The sequence below is a fragment of the Pseudophryne corroboree genome, chromosome 9 (genome assembly GCF_028390025.1).
Source record: "Pseudophryne corroboree isolate aPseCor3 chromosome 9, aPseCor3.hap2, whole genome shotgun sequence".
Lineage (NCBI taxonomy): Eukaryota > Metazoa > Chordata > Amphibia > Anura > Myobatrachidae > Pseudophryne > Pseudophryne corroboree.
Window position 1 is genome coordinate 336,357,788 of NC_086452.1, and position 19,636 is coordinate 336,377,423.

The 19,636-nt window shown below is 47.0% G+C and overlaps 1 protein-coding gene and 1 long non-coding RNA gene across 3 annotated transcripts in view; one reads left to right on the plus strand and one right to left on the minus strand.

The window, feature by feature from the left end:
• LOC134957011 (platelet glycoprotein IX-like) overlaps positions 1-17,766 on the minus strand; it is a 34,781-nt gene extending 17,015 nt beyond the window's left edge. The window contains exon 1 of the mRNA XM_063938796.1: positions 17,681-17,766. The gene's annotated coding sequence lies outside the window, so the exon portion shown is untranslated. The remainder of the gene's footprint in view (positions 1-17,680) is intronic.
• Positions 1-19,636, plus strand: part of LOC134957012 (uncharacterized) — a 202,346-nt gene that overhangs the window by 70,162 nt on the left and 112,548 nt on the right. For both annotated transcript variants that reach the window (XR_010186386.1, XR_010186387.1), the window contains exon 2: positions 19,157-19,254. This is a non-coding gene — a long non-coding RNA (uncharacterized LOC134957012). The remainder of the gene's footprint in view (positions 1-19,156; positions 19,255-19,636) is intronic.

Here is a 19,636-nt window from a genome sequence, read left to right on the forward strand (position 1 = left end):
ATTATGGTGTAGACTAACAATATGCAATTATATGACCCAGAGAGGATGCTATTATTATGAACCGTTAGGTACCGCTAGAAACAGAGATATATTGACGCGACCTAGCAGCTTAATCATATCTCTGTATTTCTATTATCATGTAGTATTCAAATCTCCTAGCTGTTCCTTTGCAGTGTGCTGGGGGAATATTGCTCCTTTTTTTCTTGTCTAGAATAACCCCTTGCACCTGTGAAGGACTATAAAATTGACTGAGCAGCCACTATTATATAATAATATAAATTAGGTATGTCTGTTTTTCTTCTGAAAACCAAGCCTATAAGAGTTCATTTAGAGTTAGATGCACATTTGTATGGCTGCAGAATTTGCAGATGAGTAAACCATGTTGGAGTCAAAGTGGTGCAAATGCCAAATTAGGTTTGCATAGACAGAAAAATAAGAATTTACTTACCGATAATTCTATTTCTCGTAGTCCGTAGTGGATGCTGGGGACTCCGTCAGGACCATGGGGAATAGCGGCTCCGCAGGAGACAGGGCACAAAAAGTAAGCTTTTAGGATCACATGGTGTGTACTGGCTCCTCCCCCTATGACCCTCCTCCAAGCCTCAGTTAGGTACTGTGCCCGGACGAGCGTACACAATAAGGAAGGATATTGAACCCCGGGTAAGACTCATACCAGCCACACCAATCACACCGTATAACTTTTGATCTGAACCCAGTTAACAGTATGACAAATGTAGGAGCCTCTGAACAGACGGCTCACAACAAATAACAACCCGATTTTTTTGTAACAATAACTATGTACAAGTATTGCAGACAATCCGCACTTGGGATGGGCGCCCAGCATCCACTACGGACTACGAGAAATAGAATTATCGGTAAGTAAATTCTTATTTTCTCTAACGTCCTAAGTGGATGCTGGGGACTCCGTCAGGACCATGGGGATTATACCAAAGCTCCCAAACGGGCGGGAGAGTGCGGATGACTCTGCAGCACCGAATGAGAGAACTCAAGGTCCTCCTCAGCCAGGGTATCAAATTTGTAGAATTTTGCAAACGTGTTTGCCCCTGACCAAGTAGCAGCTCGGCAGAGTTGTAATGCCGAGACTCCCCGGGCAGCCGCCCAGGATGAGCCCACTTTCCTTGTGGAATGGGCCTTGACAGATTTAGGTTGTGGCAAGCCTGCCACAGAATGTGCAAGTTGAATTGTGCTACAAATCCAACGAGCAATCGTCTGCTTAGAAGCAGGAGCACCCATCTTGTTGGGTGCATACAATATAAGCAGTGAGTCAGACTTTCTGACTCCAGCCGTTCTTGAAATATATATTTTCAATGCCCGGACCACGTCCAACAACTTGGAATCCTCCAACTCGTTAGTAGCCGCAGGCACCACAATAGGCTGGTTCAGGTGAAACGCTGACACCACCTTAGGCAGAAAATGAGGACGCGTCCGCAGTTCTGCCCTGTCCGTATGGAAAATCAGATATGGGCTCTTATATGATAAAGCCGCCAATTCTGATACTCTCCTGGCTGAAGCCAGGGCCAGTAGCATGGTTACTTTCCATGTAAGATACTTCATCTCCACCGATTTGAGCGGCTCAAACCAATGGGATTTTAGAAAATCCAAGACTACATTAAGATCCCACGGTGCCACTGGGGGCACAACCGGGGGCTGTATATGTAGTACTCCTTTTACAAAAGTCTGGACTTCAGGAACTGAAGCCAATTCTTTCTGGAAGAAAATCGACAGGGCCGAAATTTGAACCTTAATGGACCCCAATTTGAGGCCCATAGACAATCCTGTTTGCAGGAAATGTAGGAATCGACCCAGTTGAAATTCCTCCGTGGGGGCCTTCCTGGCCTCACACCACGCAACATATTTCCTCCAAATGCGGTGATAATGTTGTGCAGTCACCTCCTTCCTGGCCTTTACCAGTGTAGGAATGACCTCTTCCGGAATGCCTTTTTCCTTTAGAATTCGGCGTTCAACCGCCATGCCGTCAAACGCAGCCGCGGTAAGTCTTGGAATAGACACGGTCCCTGCTGAAGCAGGTCCCGTCTTAGAGGTAGAGGCCACGGATCCTCCGTGAGCATCTCTTGAAGTTCCGGGTACCAAGTTCTTCTTGGCCAATCCGGAGCCACTAGTATCGTTCTTACTCCCTTTTGCCGTATAATTCTCAGTACCTTTGGTATGAGAGGCAGAGGAGGGAACACATACACTGACTGGAACACCCACGGTGTTACCAGAGCGTCCACAGCTATTGCCTGAGGATCTCTTGACCTGGCGCAATACCTGTCCAGTTTTTTGTTGAGGCGGGACGCCATCATATCCACCATTGGTTTTTCCCAACGGTTCACAATCATGTGGAAGACTTCTGGATGAAGTCCCCACTCTCCCGGGTGTAGATCGTGTCTGCTGAGGAAGTCTGCTTCCCAGTTGTCCACTCCCGGAATGAATACTGCTGACAGTGCTATCACATGATCTTCCGCCCAGCGAAGAATCCTTGCAGCTTCTGCCATTGCTGTCCTGCTTCTTGTGCCGCCCTGTCTGTTTACGTGGGCGACTGCCGTGATGTTGTCCGACTGGATCAACACCGGCTGACCCTGAAGCAGGGGTTTTGCCAGACTTAGAGCATTGTAAATCGCTCTTAGCTCCAGTATATTTATGTGAAGAGACATCTCCAGGCTTGACCATACTCCCTGGAAGTTTCTTCCTTGTGTGACCGCTCCCCAGCCTCTCAGACTGGCATCCGTGGTCACCAGGACCCAGTCCTGTATGCCGAATCTGCGGCCCTCTAACAGATGAGCACTCTGCAACCACCACAGAAGAGACACCCTTATCCGTGGCGATAAGGTTATCCGCTGATGCATCTGCAGATGCGATCCGGACCATTTGTCCAGCAGATCCCACTGAAAAGTTCGTGCGTGGAATCTGCCGAATGGAATCGCTTCGTAAGAAGCCACCATCTTTCCCAGGACTCTTGTGCATTGATGCACAGACACTGTCCCTGGTTTTAGGAGGTTCCTGACAAGTTCGGATAACTCCCTGGCTTTCTCCTCCGGAAGAAACACCTTTTTCTGAACCGTGTCCAGAATCATTCCCAGGAACAGCAGACGTGTCGTCAGGGTCAACTGAGATTTTGGAAAATTCAGAATCCACCCGTGTTGTTGCAGCACTAGTTGGGTTAGTGCTACTCCGTCTTCCAGCTGTTCTCTGGATCTTGCCCTTATCAGGAGATCGTCCAAGTAAGGGATAATTAATACGCCTCTTCTTCGTAGAAGGATCATCATTTCGGCCATTACCTTGGTAAAGACCCGAGGTGCCGTGGACAATCCAAACGGCAGCGTCTGAAACTGATAATGACAGTTTTGCACCACGAACCTGAGGTACCCTTGATGTGAAGGGCAAATTGGGACATGCAGGTAAGCGTCCTTTATGTCCAGGGACACCATAAAGTCCCCTTCTTCCAGATTCGCTATCACTGCTCTGAGTGACTCCATCTTGAACTTGAATTTTTGTATGTACAGGTTCAAAGATTTGAGATTTAGAATAGGTCTTACCGAGCCGTCCGGCTTCGGTACCACAAATAGCGTGGAGTAATACCCCTTTCCCTGTTGTAGGAGGGGTACCTTGACTATCACCTGCTGAGCAAACAGCTTGTGAATGGCTTCCAATACCGTCGCCCTGTCCGAGGGAGACGTTGGCAAAGCAGACTTTAGGAACCGGCGAGGGGGAGACTTCTCGAATTCCAACCTGTAACCCTGAGATACTACCTGTAGAATCCAGGGGTCCACCTGTGAGCAAGCCCACTGTGCGCTGAAATTCTTGAGTCGACCCCCCACCGTTCCTGAGTCCGCTTGTAAGGCCCCAGCATCATGCTGAGGGCTTTGCAGAACCCTGGGAGGGCTTCTGTTCCTGGGCAGGGGCTGCTTGCTGCCCTCTCTTACCCCTTCCTCTGCCCCGAGGCAGATATGACTGTCCTTTTGTCCGCTTGTTCTTATAGGAACGAAAGGACTGCGGCTGAAAAGACGGTGTCTTTTTCTGTTGGGAGGGGGTCTGAGGTAAAAAAGTGGATTTTCCGGCAGTTGCCGTAGCCACCAGATCCGATAGACCGACGCCAAATAATTCCTCCCCTTTATACGGCAATACTTCCATATGTCGTTTGGAATCCGCATCACCTGACCACTGTCGCGTCCGTAAACTCCTTCTGGCAGATATGGACATCGCATTTACTCTCGATGCCAGAGTGCAAATATCTCTCTGCGCATCTCGCATATAAAGGAAAGCATCCTTTAATTGCTCTATAGTCAATAAAATACTGTGCCTATCCAGGGTATCAATATTTTCAGTCAGGGAATCCAACCAGACGACCCCAGCACTGCACATCCAGGCTGAGGCGATGGCTGGTCGCAGTATAACACCAGTATGAGTGTATATACTTTTCAGGGTAGTTTCCAGCCTCCTATCAGCTGGATCCTTGAGGGCGGCCGTATCAGGAGACGGTAACGCCACTTGTTTCGATAAGCGTGTGAGCGCCTTATCCACCCCGTTTCCCAGCGCGCCCTAACCTCTGGCGGGAAAGGGTATAATGCTAATAACTTTTTTGAAATTAGCATTTTTCTATCTGGGTTAACCCACGCTTCATCACATACATCATTTAATTCCTCTGATTCAGGAAAAACTACAGGTAGTTTTTTCACCCCCCACATAATACCCCTTTTTGTGGTACTTGTAGTATCAGAGATATGCAAAGCCTCCTTCATTGCCGTGATCATATAACGTGTGGCCCTACTTGAAAATACGTTTGTTTCATCACCGTCGACACTAGATTCAGTGTCTGTGTCGACCGACTGAGGTAAAGGGCGCTTTACAGCCCCTGACGGTGTCTGAGACGCCTGGGCAGGTACTAATTGGTTTGCCGGCCGTCTCATGTCGTCAACTGATTTTTGTAATGTGCTGACATTATCACGTAATTCCATAAACAAAGCCATCCATTCCGGTGTCGACTCCCTGGGGGGTGACATCACCATTATCGGCAATTGCTCTGCCTCCACGCCAACATCGTCCTCATACATGTCGACACACACGTACCGACACACAGCAGACACACAGGGAATGCTCTTATCGAAGACAGGACCCCACTAGCCCATTGGGGAGACAGAGGGAGAGTTTGCCAGCACACACCCAAGCGCTATAATATATATGGGAACAACCCTATATAAGTGTTGTTCCTTATAGCCGCTTAAATATATAAAAATATCGCCAAAATATGCCCCCCCTCTCTGTTTTACCCTGTTTCTGTAGTGCAGTGCAGGGGAGAGTCCTGGGAGCCTTCCTCACAGCGGAGCTGAGCAGGAAAATGGCGCTGTGTGCTGAGGAGAATAAGCCCCGCCCCCTATTCCGGCGGGCTTTTCTCCCGGAGTTTTAGACATTTGGCATGGGTTAAATACATACATGTAGCCTTAATGGCTATATGTGATGTATTCTTTTGCCATAAAAGGTATTATATATTGCTGCCCAGGGCGCCCCCAGCAGCGCCCTGCACCCTCCGTGACCGTCTGGTGTGAAGTGTGTGACAACAATGGCGCACAGCTGCAGTGCTGTGCGCTACCTTCATGAAGACTGAAGAGACTTCTGCCGCCTGTTTCCGGACCTTCAATCTTCAGCATCTGTAAGGGGGGTCGGCGGCGCGGCTCCGGGACGAACCCCAGGGTGAGACCTGTGTTCCGACTCCCTCTGGAGCTAATGGTGTCCAGTAGCCTAAGAATCCAATCCATCCTGCACGCAGGTGAGTTGAAATTCTCTCCCCTAAGTCCCTCGATGCAGTGAGCCTGTTGCCAGCAGGACTCACTGAAAATAAAAAACCTAAAAAACTTTTTCTAAGCAGCTCTTTAGGAGAGCCACCTAGATTGCACCCTGCTCGGACGGGCACAAAAACCTAACTGAGGCTTGGAGGAGGGTCATAGGGGGAGGAGCCAGTACACACCATGTGATCCTAAAAGCTTACTTTTTGTGCCCTGTCTCCTGCGGAGCCGCTATTCCCCATGGTCCTGACGGAGTCCCCAGCATCCACTTAGGACGTTAGAGAAATAAAAGATTCTCCTGTATGCTGTACACGGGTGTAGTATGGTATGCCAGCGGCTGGGCTTCCGGCGACCAGCATACCGGCGCCGGGAGCCCGACCGCCGGCATACCGAGAGTGTGGGGAGCGAAAAGGAGCCCCTTGCAAGCTCGCTGCGCTCGCCCCGCTGCGGCCACGCTATTTTATTCTCCCTCCAGGGGGGTCGTGGACCCCCACGAGGGAGAATAGCTGTCGGTATGCTGGGTGTCGGGATCCCGACATTCGGCATACTGAAGACCACCCCTTTACACACATACTGAAGAACGTCACTTTTATTCTGCATTTCAGAGTTGGGCTAGGCCAGGACAAAATGTTGCAAAGCCAGGTCAGATTGGGCTTTCTGCCTACATACTGCCCTTTCCCTATAGCAAACAAATATTTTTCCATTTGCAAATCTGGAAGTCACCACTGGAATGTCAACAGGATGATCCCTCTACGCTGGAAGTGCCCCAGGAAGGACTTACCAGATCGTGTCTGATGTAAGCCATTAATAGAGCCCAGAACGGTAAATTTATGGCATATCTCGTCATTACACAATTTAAATCTGCAAAGATTCAACATGATCCAATGGGAGCCCACTGCTGTGAACCACTTACATTTTTTGGCTACTTCAAGAGGCTAGTAAGTTAATTGATGTTGAAGGGCGCTAGTCCACATTATGGTCTAGTCCAAGACCAATAAAGTCCCTAGGCCTTCCTAATTTAGTTCATGGCCTACTCATCCATCTCCTTGAGTACTCCACTAGACTACCAGAAAGTAGGCCACATAGGTGCGAGGGGGTATACAATTCACCACACTGTGCTAGCATTAGTTTGAGCACTAGGCCTGAGCCTACTCAAGCATAAGGCTCAACAGGAGTACAGAGAGTTATATAGGACCGTACCTTCAGATAAGCAATTGACTCCCACCATTTTCCTGCCTAAATTGGGCAGTGCCAATCATTTTCCTGACAAAATGGCCAAGGTTGGTTAGATTCTGTTAGTTAAAGGGATATTATCCATTTGTAAATCTCAGATAGTGATTGACAGTAAATATCTCTTTGTGTTGCACTGCAAGTACAGTAGGTTACCTGTCAGACATGTCCCATTAAAGACAGATGTTTGATGTGTTTCTGTTTGTTCATTGTGTATTGGTACAGCATCATGCCTTATTTGATTTACTATTTTCAGTTATGCACTTGTTTTGTATTGTATTATTTGAGTCAGGGTAGTGCACTGCACTAGTCATTATTTGTTAACTGCAAAGTTGGCTGACACATAGTTGTCTAGACTAGTGTGTATCATTTACTCTACCCATGGGCTTGATTCAATTCTGGGCGGATTGAATAGCACCGGGAAGGGCTCCCGGAGCCTTTCAATTCAGCGCCTGTCATCCCCGACTACAGAATTTTCCGACAAGACGTAGGTCCGTGATGCTGTTTTGTGCCGCAGTATGGACAAAACAGCATCACGGTCGGCTCTTTAGATGGAGGATGCCCATTTTCGTGCCTAAACACCCTGTTAAGTCTGCGAGTACGGGCATTCCCCAACTTAGTATTACGCTGAATTGAATAGTTCTGGAAGCTCCCTCCAGTGCTATTCAATCCAAGCAGAATTGAGTTGAGCCTATTGTGTTGTGTTTTCTGAGAAGGTGGGATTTAGGAAACAATGGATGGCAATCGCAAGGTCATGGCGCATATCTCAGAGAGTAAAGTCACTTTGTGTTGTGTTTACTCTTTGGACCTTATTCAGGTTGGATTGCAGATTCTGCTTTTCAGCAGAATCTGCAAACGTTTCTATCGAATGCGGGGGGGGGGGGGGGGGGCACCAGCCCAGCGGCTGCAACCGCAATTTAATTGAGCTTGCAGCAACTGTGGACAACCCCTGCCGCCCTGTGAACGCCTCTGCCTGTCAATCAGGCAGAGGCATACGCAGCCAAAGCGATCTGATCACATTGTCCAGGTGAGCACGCGCAGGACAGGACCTGTACTTGTGCACTGGCACCTGATAAGGGCATTGCGATGCAACCTGAAGAAGTCCCTTTATCTGGCCCTTGTGCAAGTAATGTGACCATGGCTGGCTCTTTGTGACAATTAGAGCCACTGATTCAATTAGGGCAACTGCAATGGGCAGCGGAAGTGTAGTCCCAGATGGGATCCGGTCACCATTCCGGCAATCGGGATGCTGACGCCGGAATACCGACACTGGTAAGAAGGCCAGCACTGGAACTCTCACATTGATCAAAATACATGCAACGAAATCCTGACTGCTGGAATCCTGGTTGTAAGTATGCCAGATTAGGGTTAGACTGCGCCGAGGTGGGGCGGTTAGGTTTAAGTTGCGAGGGGACAGTTAGCGTTAGGCTGCAGAGGGGGGGGGGGGGGTTAGGCTGCAAATAGGTGGGGTTAGGGTTAGGCAGTACCATGAATGTCTAACCGAGCACGTGCCACCACCGGCTAACCACTCACCCCTGCCCTCCCCCGCTAAGAGGACACTTACCTGTACGCAGAAACATGGGCGTGCGTGATCAACAAGCTCTGGTTTCCTTACTTGTCATCTTTAGGTTCAATTAATTTTCTTATTTTTTGCTTTCTCAATATTAAACTTTCTGTTAACTTGTCTTATTTCTCATGCTCAAAATCTCATTAGAGCTCAAGTAATTGATGTTTTGAAATACTGCTGGTCAGGGATGATTTTCATGATTTTAATTGGACAAGGGGCCAATGTATTGAAGGGCGAAAAGTCATTTAATAAATGAAAAGGGTTTTTCCTGCTACCACAACTGATAATGTTACTGCAGTAATGCAAGCAGCATCCCTTGACAGCAGAGATTACCTTATTATGTGGAAGCCTAATAACAAGTATCGTAGCAGTACTTGTATCACTGCAATACCTGTTCTGTTACTGCCATCTCAGGTTTTGGCTCACCTGCACAGTTGTGGATAGGGCTAACGGTATGCTAACCGCACCTTCATTGTATTAGCTCCACCTACAGTTTTGGTCCCACCTACATGAGGCCACTTAGAGAATTTGATTCCACAGCCACTTTGGGGGCTATTCAGAGATGGACACAGCTGCTGCATGCGCGACCCTTCACCATGCGATCGCATTCCAGAAGGATACGAATGCAACGTGATTGAGAGTGGCGGATTTCGGAGGGGCGCCAACGCAGCATTTTGCGGGTGTGGTCCAGACCACGCAGCCGTGTCCAGACTTTTTTCGGAGGGCTACGTCACACACAGCTGCTCTGAGAAAAAAACATTTTGCTGGACCGCCTGCCAGCGTAGCCAGATTGCGCAGGCACGAGTCGACCTCAAATTGATGCATTCGCAATTAAATTGCGAACGCACCATGGGGCGGCGCCACACACATGCTGAGTGGCCTTGCCCTGAGCTGGGCAGCCCGTAGCATGTGAGTAGATGGACACAGATCTCTGGCAGGGGAAGATTGGACACCCCCCTTGTTTCAAATCTTCCCCTGCCAGAGGTAACAAATGTGGCAAAGCAGTAGGGGTTGAAGTGGGGCCATTGATAACCGTCCCAGGAATGCAACAGACCCCATGCAACACTATATACCTTTTGCACATCAAGGTGGAGGGAGAGAAAATAAAGTGGGATCTCTGTGTAGTTTGTTGATGTGAAAACTTAGTGTTAGCTTGTACCTTCTTCTGTTCTGCCTGCTAAGCTTCAGTAATTGCCTTTATACACATTTCTAAAATCTTTACTAAGCTTTATAATTTTCTCATACAGTATATAAGTAATAATATCCAATAACCAATTTACCTCCACTAGATGGTGTTGTGGTTAAATGTTAGGTTTTTTATTCTTCTCCAGATCTTAATTCTAGCACCATTTGTTGTAGTTATATAAATTAATCCACAAGCTTTTATTTTCCAACAGACCAGATTCATGGGGATCTGAATTTGTAAAATCTACTTTTCCGACCAGTTTCACTGATTACATGGCTAGTGCCCTTATGTTAAAAGGTAGAACCACAGGGTGCACATTAGCACCTGCCCAGTGGTTAGCAAAGAGCAACCTGCAAATGTATTAGGATATATGAAGCTGTTACAAGAAAGACAGCATTCTTTAAATCCCGGACCATCACCACCACTAAAGGCATGCATCCAAAGTCAGCTTTACATAGATCTGAATGAAATTCCTACTTATCACTGGATATGTTCAGGAGACAGGAAGGTTAAATTCAAAGACATTCACATATTTTTAAATACATTCCTTAAGGTCAAGGTTGGATCACACTTAACCTAATTCTACACTAACCTTTAATTTCTTGCAAAACCCTAATACTTTAAATTTTGGATAAGGGATACTCAACCTGTATTAATCAACCCTACTATACCTCAACCGTCAGTAACTTTATGTAAAAATGGGATCTGAAGGTGTGATTACAGTTCATCAGTAATTACATTAATCAGAAAAGAAAGGAATCCGCCGCTGGGGAATCCAGAGAGGAGAAAAATAAAAATAAAATGAGTGTACCATTCATCTAACATGAATACTGCTTTTCACTGCATACAGTGCAGTCACCAAAGGGAGTGTTTATATTTGCATGTAGATCTCAATTAGTGACAGTGAAAGTCATAACCAGATTAAGGGGGAGCAGTGCATACTGTACCCCTAGCCCTCCTCTCTCAGGGGACCCCCCAGCCGGAGAACATTGACATCACTAGCTCTCCGTCTTGTGCAGCAGCAGAACCAGGGTGACAGAATGTGAGCAGGACAGTATGCATTGCAGGCAGAGAGACAGAAGAATCAGGGTGGTCATTCCGAGTTGTTCGCTCGTTGCCGATTTTCGCTATGCTGCGATTTGCTGCTAAATGTGCATGCGCATGGTACGCAGCGCGCATGCGCTTAGTTATTTAACTAAAAACTTAGCAGTTTTGCTGTTCGTACGGCGCTTTTCAGTCGCACTGCTGATCGGTGAATGATTGACAGGAAAGGGGCGTTTCTGGGTGGTAACTGAGTGTTTTCCGTGAGTGTGCTAAAAAACGCAGGCGTGCCAGGTAAAAACGCAGGAGTGGCTGGAGAAACGGGAGAGTGGCTGGCCGAACGCAGGGCGTGTTTGTGACGTCAAACCAGGAACTAAACGGACCGAGCTGATCGCAATCTAGGAGTAGGTCTGGAGCTACTTAGAAACTGCAAGGAATTATTTAGTAGCAATTCTGCTAACCTTTCGTTCGCTATTCTGCTAAGCTAAGATACACTCCCAGAGGGCGGCGGCCTAACGTTTGCAATGCTGCTAAAAGCAGCTAGCAAGTGAACAACTCGGAATGACCACCCAGGTTTCAGAAGATACATATGGAGCTTCCAGACGACAGATAGGAGGGAGTGAGCTGTAAGTGACCCAGGGATCCCAGCTTCTCCTCCTTCCCACCTCGCTGTCAGGGTCCTGTGTAACCTGTTATCTAACAAATGCATTCGGGTCTAGAAAGAAACACACACAGAGTCCTCCTAAGTCTTGACCCAGTGTGTAAGTTGTACAGAAGCTGCTGCTATTGCATTTTTTGCAAGATAAATTATAGATTTTATTTCTCTTACGTCCTAGAGGATGCTGGGGACTCCGTAAGGACCATGGGGTATAGACGGGCTCCGCAGGAGACATGGGCACTATAAAGAACTTTTAGTATGGGTGTGCACTGGCTCCTCCCTCTATGCCCCTCCTCCAGACCTCTGTTAGTTCTTGTGCCCAGAGGAGATAGGGTGCATTACAGGGGAGCTCTCCTGAGTTTCTCTGAAAAATAATTTTGTTAGGTTTTTTATTTTCAGGGAACAGGCAACAGGCTCCCTGCATCGTGGGACTGAGGAGAGAGAAGCAGACCTACTTAAGTGATAGGCTCTGCTTCTTAGGCTACTGGACACCAGTAGCTCCAGAGGGAGTCGGAACGCAGGTCTCACCCCGCCGTTCGTCCCAGAGCCGCGCCGCCGTCCTCCTCGCAGAGCCGGAAGATAGAAGCCGGGTGAGTATAAGAAGAAAAGAAGACTTCAAGGCGGCAGAAGACTTCAGATCTTCACTGAGGTAAGCCATTGCTCCCCCCCACACACACACAAGGCACTGATGGGTGCAGGGCGCAGGGGGGGCGCCCTGGGCAGCAATAAACCTCTAGGGCTGGTAAACATACATATATAGGCTACAGAGGCACTATATATCATAACCCCCGCCAGTATTGTAAAAATGAGCGGGACCGAAGCCCGCCGGTGAGGGGGCGGAGCTTGATCCCTCAGCACGGAAAGCGCCCTTTTCTCCACAGCATGGAGCTGGCTCCCCGGACTCTCCCCTGCTGAAGACACAGGGCAAAACAGAGGGGGGGGGGGGCACTTATTAGCAGCAGTGAGTGTATATAATGTGATTATATATATATATTTATATAAAAGCGCTGTTTTATCTGGGAATTCTATTTCCAGTGTCAGTGGCGCTGGGTGTGTGCTGGCATAATCTCTCTCTGTCTCTCCAAAGGGCCTTATTGGGGCTCTGTATCCATATAAATATCCCTGTGTGTGTGGGGTTGTGTCGGTACGTGTCTGTCGGCATGTCTGAAGCGGAAGGCTCATCTAAGGAGGAGGTGGAGCAGTTGATTGTGGTGTCTCCGTCGGCAACGCCGACACCTGATTGGTTGGACATGTGGAATGTTTTAAATGCACATGTAATTTTATTACATAAGAGATTGGACAAAGCAGAGTCCAAGGATTTGACTGTGTCACAGGGCCCTTCAGGGTCTCAAAAACGTCCCCTGTCCCAAATAGTAGACACTGATACCGACACAGATTCTGACTCCAGTGTCGACTATGATGATGCAAGGTTACACCCAAGGGTGGCAAAAAGTATTAATTATTTGATTATTGCAATAAAAGATGTTTTGCATATCACAGATGACCCCTCTGTCCCTGACACGAGGGTACACAGGTTTACGGTAAAGAAACCTGAGGTAGCGTTTCCCCCATCTTATGAGCTGAACGCATTATTTGAAAAAGCTTGGGAAGCTCCAGACAAAAAACTGCAGATTCCCAAAAGAATTATTATGGCGTATCCTTTCCCCTCAAAGGACAGGTTACGGTGGGAATCATCACCCACGGTCGACAAGGCCTTAACACGCTTGTCCAAAAAGGTGGCCCTACCGTCCCCGGACACGGTGACGCTAAAAGGTCCTGCGGATCGCAGGCATGAAACTACCTTAAAATCAATTTATACACATGCGGGGGCTTTGCTCAGACCGGCAATAGCATCGGCTTGGGTTTGTAGCGCAGTAGCAGCTTGGACAGATTCCTTGTCAGCTGATATTGATACCCTAGATAGGGATACCAGTTTATTGACCTTAGGTCACATCAAAGACGCAGTCTTATATATACTGTGGACCCGCCAATGGACGGGTGATGCCGACTCAAAGAGGCATATGGAAATTTTGCCTTACAAGGGTGAGCTTTTAATTGGGAAAGGTTTCGCGGACCTGGTTTCAACAGCTATCGCGGGTAAATCTACCTTTTTTGTCGTATGTTCCCCCACAGCAAAAGAAAACGCTGCAGTATCAGATGCAGTCCTCTCAGTCGCATAAGTCCAGAAGAGGTCGGGCTCTTCCTTCCTCGCCAGAGGTAAGGGTAGAGGGAAAAAGAATGTCTGCTACGGCCAGTTCCCAGGAACAGAAGTCCTCCCCGGCGTCTACTAAATCCACCGCATGACGCTGGGGCTCCACTGAGGGAGTCCGCTCCGGTGGGGGCACGTCTTCGACTCTTCAGCCACGTCTGGGTTCAGTCGGATGTGGATCCTTGGGCGATGGAAATTGTGTTCCAAGGTTACAAGCTGGAATTCAAAGACGTGCCTCCGCGCCGATTCTTCAAATCGGCTTTACCAACGTCTCCCCCTGAGAGGGAGATAGTGTGGGCTGCAATTCGAAAGCTGTGTCTACAGCAAGTGATTATCAGGGTTCCCTTAATGCAACAGGGAAAAGGGTACTATTCAACCCTATTTGGGGCAACCGAAACCGGATGGCTCGGTCAGACCCATTCTCAACTCAAAATCCCTGAACCTGTACTTAAAAAGGTTCAAGTTCAAGATGGAATCGCTCAGGGCAGTGATCTACAGCCTGGAAGGGGAGGATTTTATTGTGTCACTAGACATAAAGGATGCATACCTTCATGTCCCCATTTATCCTCCTCATCAAGCGTACCTGAGATTCGCTGTACAGGCCTGTCATTTCCAATTTCAGATGTTGCCGTTTGGGCTTTCCACGGCCCCAAGGGTTCTCACCAAGGTAATGGCGGAAGTGACGGTACTCCTGCGCAGGCAAGGAGTCACAATTATCCCGTACTTGGACGATCTCCTGATAACAGCGAGATCAAAGGAACAGTTTCAGAAAAGTGTGTCGTTCTCCCTGAGAGTGCTGCAGCGACATGGCTGGATTCTAAATCTACCAAAGTCACAGTTGGTTTCAACAACTCGGCTGTCTTTCTTAGGCATGATTCTGGACACAGAACAGCTGAGGGTTTTTCTCCCAATGGAAAAAGCCCAGGAACTCCAGAACAGGGTCAGAGACCCAGGGGGTCTCTCCTGTGGTGGCTGCAGAGTGCTCATCTTCTAGAAGGTCGCAGGTTCGGCATTCAGGACTGGGTCCTGGTGACCACGGACGCGAGCCTCCGAGGATGGGGAGCAGTCACACAAGGAAGGAATTTTCAGGGACTGTGGTCAAGCCAGGAGGCTTGCCTACACATCTATATACTGGAATTAAGGGCCGTTTACAACGGCCTACGACAAGCGGAGAACCTTCTTCGCGGCCTACCGGTTCTGATTCAATCAGACAACGTCACAGCTGTGGCTCATGTAAACCGCCAAGGCGGTACAAAGAGCAGAATGGCAATGGCGGAAGCCACCAGGATTCTGAGGTGGGCAGAAAATCACGTAAGTGCTCTGTCAGCGATATTCATTCCGGGAGTGGACAACTGGGAAGCAGTCTTCCTCAGCATACGCGATCTCCATCCAGGAGAGTGGGGACTTCATCAAGAAGTCTTTGCAGAGATAACAAGTCGTTGGGAGCTTCCTCAAATAGACATGATGGCATCACGCCTCAACAAGAAGCTTTGGAGGTATTGCGCCAGGTCAAGGGACCCTCATGCAGTAGCCCTGGTGACACCATGGGTGCTTCAGTCGGTCTATGTGTTTCCTCCTCTTCCTCTCATCTCAAAAATATTGGGAATCATTAGACGGAAAAGAGTACTGACAATACTCATTTTTCCAGATTGGCCTCGAAGGGCCTGGTATTCAGATCTTCAGGGGATGCCCACAGAAGATCCGTGGCCTCTTCCTCTCAGAGAGGACCTGTTGCAGCAGGGGCCTGCATGTTCCAAGACTTACCGCAGTTACTTTTGATGGCATGGCGGTTGAACACCGAATCCTAGCGGAGAAGGGTATTCCGGAAGAAGTCATCCCTACTCTGATAAAGGCTAGGAAGGAAGTGACGGCGAAACATTATCACCGTATCTGGAGAAAGTATGTATCTTGGTGTGAAGCCAAGAATGATCCTACGGAAGGTTTCCACTTGGGCCGTTTTCTCCACTTTCTACAGACAGGAGTGGATATGGGCCTAACTTTAGGCTCCATTAAGGTACAGATTTTGGCCCTGTCTATATTCTTCCAGAAGGAATTGGCTTCTTTCCCAGAAGTCCAAACTTTTGTAAAGGGAGTGCTACACATCCAGCCACCTTTTGTGCTCCCAGTAGCAGTAGTGTTACAGTTCCTTAAATCGCACTGGTTTGAGCCTTTTCAAACAGTTGAATTGAAATTTCTCACTTGGAAAGTGGTCATGTTATTGGCCTTGGCATCTGCAAGGCGGGTGTCCGAATTGGCAGCTTTGTCTCACAAGAGCCCCTATCTGATTTTCTGGGTGGATAGAGCGGAATGGAGGACTCGTCCTCAATTTCTACCTAAGGTGGTTTCGTCTTTTCACATGAACCAACCTATTGTGGTGCCTGTGGCTACGGGGGACTTGGAGGACTCCAAGTCCCTGGATGTAGTCAGGGCCTTAAAAATTTATGTAGCCAGGATGGCTAGGGTTAGGAAAACAGAGGTTCTGTTTTGTCCTGTATGCAGCCAACAAGGTTGGGGCTTCTGCTTCTAAGCAGACTATTGCTCGCTGGATCTGTAACACGATTCAGCAGGTTCATTCTACGGCTGGATTGCCGTTACCAAATTCGGTAAAGGCCCATTCCACTAGGAAGGTGGGCTCTTCTTGGGCGTCTGCCCGAGGCGTCTCGGCATTACAGCTTTGCCGAGCAGCTACTTGGTCGGGTTCAAACACTTTTGCAAAATTCTACAAGTTTGATACCCTGGCTGGTGAGGACCTTGCGTTTGCTCAGTCGGTGATGCAGAGTCATCCGCACTCTCCCGCCCGGTTGGGAGCTTTGGTATAAACCCCATGGTCCTTACGGAGTCCCCAACATCCTCTAGGACGTAAGAGAAAATAAGATTTTAAACCTACCGGTAAATATTTTTCTCCTAGTCCGTAGAGGATGCTGGGCGCCCGTCCCAGTGCGGACTAAATCTGCAAGACTTGTATATAGTTGTTGCTTACATAAGGGTTATGTTACAGTTGGAATCGTTCTTTGACCGATACTGTTTTTTGTTCATACTGTTAACTGGTTGCGTATATTCCAGGTTATATGGTATGATTGGTGTGGGCTGGTATGAATCTTGCCCTTAGATTAACAAAATCCTTTCCTCATATTGTCCATCTCCTCTGGGCACAGTTCTCTAACTGAGGTCTGGAGGAGGGGCATAGAGGGAGGAGCCAGTGCACACCCATACTAAAAGTTCTTTATAGTGCCCATGTCTCCTGCGGAGTCCGTCTATACCCCATGGTCCTTACGGAGTCCCCAGCATCCTCTACGGACTAGGAGAAAAAGATTTACCGGTAGGTTTAAATCTTATTTTGTTCTGTGTGTATTTTAAGGTTGTTTAAGTTGTCTTTGTTCCACTACAGGAAAACTTTATAAAATAGTTGTCTCTCAATTAGACGAAGCTATAAACAGTACCCAGGCATTATTAAACTATTACTTAAAATCAATTATACACCAATGGTTTATATTTAATATACACAATCCATACATCCCAACATGACCCATTCCAGAAGGGATAAAATGCTCTCTACCAGGACTTCCCTCTTAATTTATGATTGTAATCATCTCTATTGAAATGCCTTTCTTGTAAATTAAATAGTTCAATGCAGGTGACGACAATCATATATTAAGAGGGAATCCAGGTGCAAAGCATTTTGTCCCTCCTGGAATGGGTCATGTTGGGAGGTATGCACAATCTAATGTGTATACCTCTTAAAAGACTATTCAGTCAGCCCCACAAATTCTGATGGCAGCCCTGGCTGCATGTATGGGAGGGGTTAATCTATGCAAGAAAAAAAAACATTTAAAAAGTTTTACATGAACTTGCCTATTCAAAGCTATCTTAACATCTATTATGACGTTATGGATCCAAACTGTTATGCTCGCAATGAAAAATAAAACAAAACAGTTTGTAATATTTTTAAATCTATGAAGAATAAATGAGATAATGTAATTCCACTCACCTAGCATTATATAAATTATCTCAAAGAAATCTACCATATCTTCTAAGGTCAATAAACTTTGTTTTAATTCTGAAATAAAATCTAAACAAAAATATATGTTAAGGTATGTCTTGCCAACATATGTGAAATATTGCACTAACAAGCATGATGCGGCTAGAGTCCAGAATTGATAAAGAAAGAGGTTAATAAAGATCCCTTTGGCGTATAAGCATGGACCTCCATTTCAACGCGATTCACAACATCAGTCAGCTTTGCTTCTCCAGGCAGAAGGTTTTTTGTTTTTTTTAACTTTATTAAATGAGACTTCATTTGGTGCAGGTATTCCATCTTTTTGAGCGATTGTATCACACATCAGGCATGCTAACTATGCAGATTTATTACTTGCATTAAATTATGTATATGACTATTGATTCTTAAAATATTATTGTGCTGTTATGTTAAGCATTTTTATAGAAATTGATCATTTTTGCTCCGGCCTTGGGACTGAGTCTGACCCATGGTGCAATCTGTATTGCGTTTGTATTTTGTAAACGCCTGCTCATGTTCCTAAACAGAATCCTAGAATGTTGCTCTGTATTTGTCTTGCTGTTATTTAGCACTTAGGCCCATAGATGGAAAGGCATGCTGCTGCTGCATTAATTCTAGAGATTTTTCACCATTAATAGCTGTGCTCTTCTCCCACCACCTTCTTCCATAATAGCTCTGTGGCTGGATATAGGAATGGTAATAAATGCTCAGCAGACTCAGGTTTAATGGTTTATTGATTGAGTGATTTATTATTACATCCCTTAGTGTTCAGAGCTGCCTGATGCCTGTAGTAAATATACCATAGCAGTGCACATATGATACAATCACCTATGTCCTATGCAAATGGATGATGGTACAGTAATGACTTCCAATAATGCATCACTGAATTATTGGAGAAATTTCCTAAAAGTCATTACAATACAAACTGTATGCACTACATTAGTATTGTATATAGTAGGTAGTACACTTGAGTCTCAAGATCAGCGACAGGCAGCCTGTGTCTCACAACCTACTTTAGTGCCCTGTTTTTGTGGCTATGATTGCATAGGTTTAGGCACCACTGTGTACACCCTTAAAAATGAAGGCTATCTCTATCAGTCATACCTCCCAACATGACCTATTCAAGGAGGGACAAAATGCTCTGTTCCTGGACTTCCATTTTAAATTATGATTGCCATCACCTGTGCTGAAACGCCTTTCTTATCCATTGACTAGTTCAACACAGGTGATGGCAACAGAGCATTTTGTCACTCCTGGAATGGGTCATGTTGGCAGGTATGCTTTCAGTTTCGGCCAGGACTACTGATGACCAGGGCCGAAGCTACCAAGGTGTCAACCTTCCGGAACTCTCCCAGCCCCCGGCACTGCACTCTCACCTGTCAGTGCGGCAGAGTCAGCAGCAGTGGTGGCCACATCTTCCCTCTCATCTGTTCCTCTCCTTTGTTCCAGATGCCAATGTGTCACTGGTGACCCTCACATGAGAAGCTCTGACCCATAGACAATGCAATAAGCTGCTGGCCTGCTGCTGCTGAATGAAGCCTAGTAAGGTATATCTTTTTTTTTTTTTTTGGGGGGGGGGGGGGGGGTTGTGCATGTGTGTTTGTTAATGATACTCAAATCTACCTATCCTAACCTGATTTGTCTCTATCTGTACTGGGCCGTGTCACTGAATGCCTTTCTGCCATTTCATCTTGGATATCATCTCGCCACCTCAAACTTAATATTTAAAAAACAGAGTTAATTATAGCCAATAGTAGGTACCAGTGCCGTAACTAGACATTTTAGTGCTGTGTGCAAGAAACAGCATCGGCGCCCCCCCCCCCCATATACAAAACAGGGCCAGTGCCAGCCGCAGGTGGGCGCCAAAATTACAGGGGCATGGCTTCATGGGGAAGGGGCTTAGCCACAAAATAATACCAATTTAAAATT